Here is an 8,949-nt window from a genome sequence, read left to right as displayed (position 1 = left end):
AGCTGGTTAAAGCAGCAAGATTGTTGTGTATTGTCAGTAAGGCTCAGCAGTTTATAAATAGTGTAGTTATCCTAAGCTGCATTGACAGAGTGACAGGAAGAAAACATAGAGAGGGTGTGTAATACACTCGTTGGTATGTCTATCTGGTGCAATCAAATGAATTAGAAAAAACTTGAAGTTTAATCTGAGCCCTTTTTGGTTTCCTTGTGTTGTAGATCCTTTTTTTCTCTGTCTTTGAATTTACCAATCACAACTGTTGTATTCAATGATCTCACAGGTCAACATTTGTGTAAATGCACCAAAAATACATTTCTAAATAGGCAGCTAGAGGTGAGACGGCTAGCAGCCATGGGCGGAAAGCTAATGTTAGCCTACATGACTAGCATCAGACATTAGTCAAAATGTAAATAATTTTAATAAGTGTTTAGATATTTTGAGTTGTGTGTCTCTGTCCTTATTATTTCACTGAGGCCACGTTTCTAAAAAAAAGGTCAAATCAATTTGATACAAATAAAAGTCAAATCTTGAAGTATTTTTAGTTGTTTCAAATGTGAAGGAGCCCAGGGACAAGAGACTTTGTCTAACCTTATAAAGGTAACCAAAGAGGGCGGGGCTTGACAAAGGGTCAATTGAACAAGGTGTTCACTAAGGTTATCATGCGTTGTTTGTGCACAATGTGTTTTCTTCAGCTTATTTTGCTATATCTAATTATTGCCTCCATCTTTTTATGAGAAAGCTAGATCAAAAGGTCTGTGTATGCCTTTAAAAAAATGTCCCCTAATGATTAATATTTCTGATATCTACGAGACGTTCCTGTTTAAAATGTGTCTGAATGTTTTTTTCTTTTTGGTATTTTTTTGTATCGTTTTGTTTTTTTATACTTTTTTTCTATATGACTTCCTTCCATCCAAAATTCAGATGGTATCTCTTAATCTTGCCGTCTTTGTCTTTCACCTTCTATGATATCCGTCTCTGTCTACACATTGATCCTCTAATCAGCAGTCAGCAGTGTCTGAGGTTTACTTTTGAAATTACATGCCATGCCTCCCATTCTCCCTTTCTCCTTGTCTTCTCCACTCATCTAATGTCATGTACATTTTTCTTCTGGCTTCCTTTTCGCTGCTCTCTCTCTACAGCTTTCGTCTATGTGTGTAGTTGGAGAGTGTATGAAGGTACAGTATGAGAGTCTGGGGAAGGCAACATGAGCTGGCTTCAAACCCTCAACATCATAAGGACATGTTATGTGCCTCTGCCTTCAAAGCCACAAGGAAACCCCCTATGTTCTGTATCTGAGAAATAAAAGTGCTCTGCATCTGGGCTATTTGCATATCATTTGCATATGAACCCCAACTGGCTGTTTTTGGAATGCCAAGAGGCTAAATTCAGTATTTATTACCAGGGCCCATAACTAGTTTTCACTTTTCTGTGGCATTTGCATCTGATTTGCATGTCCCACAGCTTGGATCTGGGAATAAGGGGCCAGATGACCTAAATTGTTTCAATTCCACAAAGAAATACAAAAAGCAGAGGAAAGTCTAATTATTACTATTAATCGAATTAGGACACTTTACATGTGGAGCGTAAATATGCGAAGGGGTTATTAGCTGCAAGAGCAAGTTGAGACAACTAGCTTTTAATGCTAACTGCTTATGCACATAGTGAAATTGTGTTCGTGTCTGTGGTTGTGTATCGGGAGCTTGAGCTGTTGGCTCCATGTCCCACACTACATCATCACTTCCCCTCCCTGTATTGATCAAAGAGCTCATTTATGTCTGTAGTGTTGAGCAAGTTCCTTAAACACAGTGCTCAAAAAAATTGAAGGAACTATTGATCATTACAGTATAACACCAAGTCAGTTGAACTTTAGTGATACCCTCATGATCAATAAGAGTCTGTTTCTGACAGTTTGGTCAGGTACATGCACACTAGTAGCCTGCTGGAGGTCATTTTGTAAGGCTATGACAGTGATCCACCTGTTCCCAGCTCGCTCAAAGGAACAGATACTGGTTCTACTGCTGGGTTGATGCCCTTCTACAGCTGCTGGTCTCCTGGTATCTCCTCCACGCTCTTGAGACTGTGCTGTGAGACACATGACGCACACATGGATGTGCCATCCTGGAAATAGACTACCTGTGCAATCTGATTTGGCTGCAGTCTCCACCTTATGCTACCAGATGTTACAAGGACACTAATGGAACACAAAACCAGAGAAGAATCAGTCAGGAAGAAGGTCTGTGGCCATCACATGCAAAAAAAAAAAAAATCCCTTCTTGTTTTTGCCTCTACATAGCATTTTTATTTGCATCAAAGCTGGTGAAACTGATTCACAATCACGTATACTTCCTAAATGGACAGAGTGATATCCCTGGTGTTAACCTGTGACGATAAGGTGTTCATATTAATGTTTTTGAGCTGTGTACATTAAAAGTTTACAGACCTTGTCAGTCATATCATTTTCAAAATGTTCACAAGGAATCAGAGTGACTGACAGTTGCTATACAGACCTCTTTCATCCTATCTCAATCCACATTGCATTTATTTTACACACTGATACTTCCACATGTTAAACTCTGCTGGATATCTTTATTAGAAACTGCTTAAACTTAAAACAAAGAAAATATCGACTGTGAAGTGCAAGACCATGCCCATATGTCCACCTCTGTTCATCTGCAAATTAAAATGTCTGTCTCTAGTCTGAACAAGCTCCCTGATAACATTTATGTTCATATCAGTGCATCTGGCAGTCATGATCTTTAAAGAAGTCCTGCTTGGTCTTTGCTGCCTGCTCATGTGTTGGATGGTGGATAAGGTTCCTAAGGTAGAGTCAAAGAAATGCTTCTTATTGCCTGGCATGCGGTTGTCAGATGAACATTAACTATGTCTCCTACTGTGTTTTGAAATGCTCTCACGTCCACCATGCTCTGCTGTCTTCAATTTCAAATGTTTTGAATGAAATTAGCTCTCCAAAAGGTTTATGTTTAGTATATCACAGTTTTTTCTTTATATGGATGATTGTGACATGAAAGAGAAAAGCTCTGTAAAGGTGGACGCACACTCAGAGCAGGACTCAACATTATAACTGGCCCGCTGGCCCGGATGAATGATTGACAGAGTCCTCGGGCCAGTTAAAATACTGCCTTAAAAAAAATAGACTGTAACACGTTCTCAATTTCAAAGCGCTATCATGTCATACTGGTGTTTTTTCAGTCATTATTTTAAAAATGTCACGCTAATAACTGCTACAGCATCAACGTATCAAGTCGACAGCTTCACTGATGTCACTCCAGCGAGTGCGCTCGCTACTCTTGAATTGTACACTCACACACAGATTTTAGCGCAGCTTTTCTCTGATAAAAAACACGTTTGGTAAAACGGTTTTAAAACCATCAGATACAGACAAAACCTGATCTTAAATCAGCATTCAAAGGAAACAAATCACCGGAAGAGTCGAGAGTGATAGCAGGGCATGACGAAAACAGAAGGGAGAAAAGTTTCAGCCACAGTGACAGACAGCTGGAGGAGCTGGAACACGCTGCAGCTACATTTCCCCTTAAAGTTAAAGACTAGATCCTGGTAAAGATAAAAGTTATTCACAAAGCATCTTAGCCCTTAAGAGAGCTCCTGAAGTAAAGATCTAAGGATGAAGAGTTTCTCACAAAGAAGAAAGAAGGAGAGAAAGGTCATCATAACAATTCCAGCTCTATCACAGCCTCATATTAATATCAATCAAATTAAGTAATTTAACAAACCATGAACAATGGTCGGGCCAGTGAGCTTTGAAAACTAGCCTGGAGGACCAGTCGCAAATTTAACTTAATGTCAACCCCTGCAGAGCAATTGGCACCTTCAGGGAACTGGACAGCGCCATGTTTCTGACAGACACCTGCTGTAGTTAAGGGGAAAGCTATTTCTTAAAACAGGGCTTGCCTGCTAAAACAAAGCCTTTTGATCTGTCTGAGTAAACTTCCAGTGAGTTTGTTGACCGATCATGGATGTTTTGTGACCCTTAAGGTTTCTGTTTGTATTACCTTGGATGACCTGATTTTCTAGACTTGCGCCTGCTCCAAGGCCAGCTGATGCACAGGCTATAATTAAAAGTTGGTTGTAACTTTTAATCTCTAAATCTGATGTAATTTTACACTCAGGAGTGTTTGTTTCCAAAACATGCATTATGTCAACAGTTGACTGGCACTGGTTTGGTTTTGCAGCATACGACCTTGAGTTTATGACTATCAATCATAAAGGTGGTAACAACCAGGCACAGCATGACAAATATAACCCTGAAACTCTTAAGATTTTGTACCTAGGCCACATCAATCAGTCCTGTACAAAAATACAACTTAGACCCTTAGTAAAAAATAATCTTTAAGGCCCCAAAGAGGTCAAGCTTTGAAAACTAAGACCAATGTCTCAACTGTGTTTGTATCAACTCTCTTAATGTGGGGGTCCATGTTTGTGACGTAGTATTGTAAAGAATAAGATCAGTAAAAATGATTGTGTGTTTTGTATTATGTCTGTAATATGCGGGTATTGGTCCAGGTTAGTTTTATGAGCAGGTGTTGTAATAGTCATAAAACACAGTACACTAAGTCATAAAACACAGTACACTAAGTCATAAAACACAGTACACTAAGTCATAAAACACAGTACACTAAGTCATAAAACACAGTACACTAAGCTACCACCTCAGCAAGCTCAAAGCTCCCTCTGCCACAGCTCACATTCATTGTTTTATTTTGGCCCAGGACAGGTGAGCTTTTACATACAGGTGGCTCACACTTTTTTCTCGACCTTTCTTTCTCTCTTTCTTTGTCTATCTTCCAGGTGACAGGCTGGGGAACTTAAATGAACACACACACACACACATTCTTTTGTGTACAGTAAATTGGTGCTTGTTCTTCCCATGGCCTATTTTTTTTAAAAATAAAGCATGTACACACCCACACAGACAGACACACACACACACACACACACACACACACACACACACACACACACACACTTAGAGAGGCACACACCTCATTGAATATAAACTGCCATCTCCTATGGCAAACAGCAAATATAATCACATTTGTAATGTCAGAGAAATAGTGCGTCAATATTTGCCTAGTCTGTTACTGTTTTGAAATGGGGAACTGACTGTGGTTACCATGGTGTGCATGATTTTGACAGTTGGTTTGAGGCACGGAAAGATACGCTGTCTCTCACACATGTATGTACACACACACACACACACACACACCTCAGTCAGACAAAGATGTTTATTTAAAGACACTTTCAGTGTCGGCCAGTTCTTGTTTTCAGTGAGATGAATGATTGTAAGTTAAGCCCCTTGTAAATGGTATAGCTAAAATTATTATTCATAGTTTGAAGAACTGACAAGTGACTAATAGATAGTGTCTAAAAATATTTTCCCTATAGTTTTTGTCCTTACATGCAAAAAATATAATATAAACATACGTGTTTGAACTTCCTTTAGCCTCTGAATCATGTTTTAGATGTTTCAGTCTCTGTTGGTGTTTTCCATAATATGTGCAGCTTGTGTAGTTTTTACCCAAATACATCAGCACCTTCTTTAGTGTGAACCTCAAACTACAAGCTTACACATTCAATCAACACCCTCTATGAGACAGAATTCATTACAGAGCTGTTGAACTACATATTTGATGTTGCACAGGTGTTTGTGGTGTGTTTCCCACCCAATGTATATATTGATAAGTTTAATAGTATTTATCTTTTGAAGAGTAAACAGATTTCACCTACCTGAGCACTTGTGATGTTAATCCTGTTTATAGAGATAATGATGATTGAATTGGTTTTCTTTCATGCAATAACCTAGTTGGTCTTCCTAAATCCTGTTTTGGTAGGCACTTAACATATAGTGTACTGTTAAAGAAGAGTCTTGTTGGCAGGCCTGCACGATGCGACTAAAATATGCATTGTGTATCCAATTGTTCCAAATTGTGACGATATTATACAATAAATAAACACACGTTTGTTACATGTCTTTCTTATAGAAGAAAAAAAAGAAGTGTGGTACTTTATCAAGTGCAGTTTAATTGTGTGTTCTCAGGTAGTCTTTAATTGTCTTCGATAAGTGCGCAATGTCCTATTGTGATGTTAAATGAGGCCTGGAATGCCAATCAGAGACAAAGATGACTACTGTATATGAGTGTGAACATATCAATCTATGTATTACTCTCCCGAAAGCTGTAGCATACATCTTATATGCTTTTCTGACGTATACTTGTGTTTGGTCCAAAAACTGTTTTTGAAGAGTCTGAGTGCTGCTTTCATTGCTATAGACCGCCTGTTCTGCAATGCTTAGTGCCTGCTTCAGAAACTTGGATAAAGCTGAATAATCTACACACAGACGTACAGACGGGCTAAACTGTGTGATTAACTTGAAATGGATCTTTTTCTGTGTCTGTGTCAGTTCTGACTTTACTTCCAGCCTGACCCAATGCTAGCCTCATATGTGGACAGTCAAATCAGGTTGATAATAAGAAGGCAATTACACCGGCCTCCATATAGAAATTGTAAGAGTCTGCCATGTTTCACTCTGTGGTATGTGGTAAAAGTGAAATCATTGGAATATTTCTCTGTCCGTCAGTAACCTTTAAGACACCTCTTTCTCCCGGATACACTGACTTTTGTGCCCTTGACTCTAATAATCTCTCTCTGAATGTGTGAAATATCTTTTATGCCTGCACTGATGATCATAATGGTTTTCTGTCTGAGCTGCAGACTTGTGATTGGCCCCAATTACTGCATGAACCTTCGGCTTCAAATCATTCTATCTATGCAAGGTGAGACGTATGAAGGGAAAAAATCTATTTAGGCTGGTTTCCATCCCCTGTACTGACCTCCATAAATCTCATTTAATGCACTTTTAAAATCATAGGGAATTCACTTCCACGTGTTTATCATTACTTTCATCTGTTGTACATTTTTTCCATACACAACCCATATGTGCCCCATAAGATTTAAAAGTCCTCTTATCTTCTACAGCAGTGATTGCTTCGAAACCAAACAGCTCAACATTATTTATTTCTGCCGTTGACACGCACACCTCAGATAGTTCCTTCTTGCTTTAATTACAGAACTGTCACTCTGGGTTTTACAATAAATTGCCTTCATCTAGTAGATTAGTCTGACTAGAACATCTGAAAAAGGTTCCTGAAATCCTACTCACTTTAAGTAGATAATTGACTGATTATTATATAGTCCGTTCACAAGTTGGTTCCACAGTTTTTGTGTGAGAGAGCGACCCTGTCTGGAACCAGGTGCACCCACTGTGTCCCTGAGATCAGATGTAAGGGAGACAGATAGACTCCAGCCTCCTGCACCGTAGAAGCAAACTTCTGCCATCTAAATTAGCGCTTGGCTTGCTTCACAGCATTCATCATTCCTGCTCCACTTTCAGAAGACCTCGCCTGCCATCTTTCACTTCGATACCCCACCTTATTTTTTTTAATGCTCAGTCTTTTCTTTGCTTGTTCTCTTTGTCTCTGTTTCTTAGCATTTGTGTAATGTTTTCCTATTCTGCTCCTTCACTTATTTTCCCTAAGCCCTCCCGCTCCCAACCTTTTAGTTTGAATCACTTTAAAATCTCTTTCTCAGTTTCTTTTGATTCCTTCACTCCCCCTCATCCCTATTTTCACACCCTTTCTTTCTCTATCTGCCAGGTTGAGTCTACCTCTCCAAAATTTAAGGACTCAGAGATATCCCCAGTGAATAGATGTTCCTAAGATGTTGTCAAACTGTTGGCATGAGCGCTATAGTGGACCCCTACTGTGCCTTTAGTTGGCATACCCTTCCTGCTTCTAAGTACACACATCAGAACTTTCACACACACTGTCTGTCCCTGCAAAAAGACAGAAGATTATACATAGACTACGAGAACTGTTGCTGTCAATTTTTACATGGGAAAGATCCCGTCAAGGCCCCCAGTGAGTCTGACAGGACAGCGTTCTGGTGTTATCAAGGGGGGGGGAAGTGAGAGAAAGATGGAATCTGAAAGAGACCTGTAAAAAATGACAGCTTATATGATATCTATGCTAATGTGGATACATTTGAAGTTAGATCATTTTCTCCTTTTAGCTTCGCTAATATCCATATTGAACTGTCATATTCCACTTCCAAAAGCTTACAACAGAGCTTTTGAAAAGACTTCAGAATTTAGACATTTTAATACTGCAATCTCAAAGAGAACTGTCGTTTTTTCCACTTGTCTTTAAGGTCACTTGTTTGGATGTCAGTATTACTGATCTACCAAAGTCAGTGCTGTCCAACGTGTCTTTTACATACCGTATGCGGTCAGATCACTGCCTCTGTTAAAATAAGAGTGCATTGGTGAAGAGAACATGTATTTCAAGACAAACATTTTCAATGACAAAAAGCCTCATTTTCTTTTACATTTTATTTAACAATAGTGTGGAATGACGGTTTCTGTGTGAGATGTCCTATTTGACTTCTTAACAACATTTTCAGATTTTTCCTTTTTCTGCTGTCTTCAACTCTCCATTCAGTTATTTCTTTATCACCAGTAAACTTGTGTCTTTTTATAAGCCTTCATTTCTCAGTTCTTTTGTGTATTTTCTTCTCTTTGTGTAGCATTGCTACATTTTTATTTAGCTTTTAAACTTGATTTTTTTAGTCTATTCTCTAATCCTGATTGCTTGACATTTACAAACCTTTACTTCATGACGAATGGCATCTTTTTGGACTGCTCTTGATATCATCTGAGGATTTTGCAAAGCTAAAACTGACAATCTTTGTAACAAAAAACAATTGACTAGAAGTATGACATAGCCCGGGGCTCTTTTACTACCATTGTTAAGAGCTCTGCAATCTTTTGGTTTTCTATTAAGTTGTAGATGGAAGTCTGTGATAATTCCTTTTTTTCCAGAGATAAAGTTAGCATAGTGATTAGCCTTTTAGTAATGC

This window comes from Labrus bergylta, chromosome 8, assembly GCF_963930695.1.
Source record: "Labrus bergylta chromosome 8, fLabBer1.1, whole genome shotgun sequence".
NCBI lineage: Eukaryota > Metazoa > Chordata > Actinopteri > Labriformes > Labridae > Labrus > Labrus bergylta.
Note: the sequence above shows the minus strand (reverse complement) of the source record.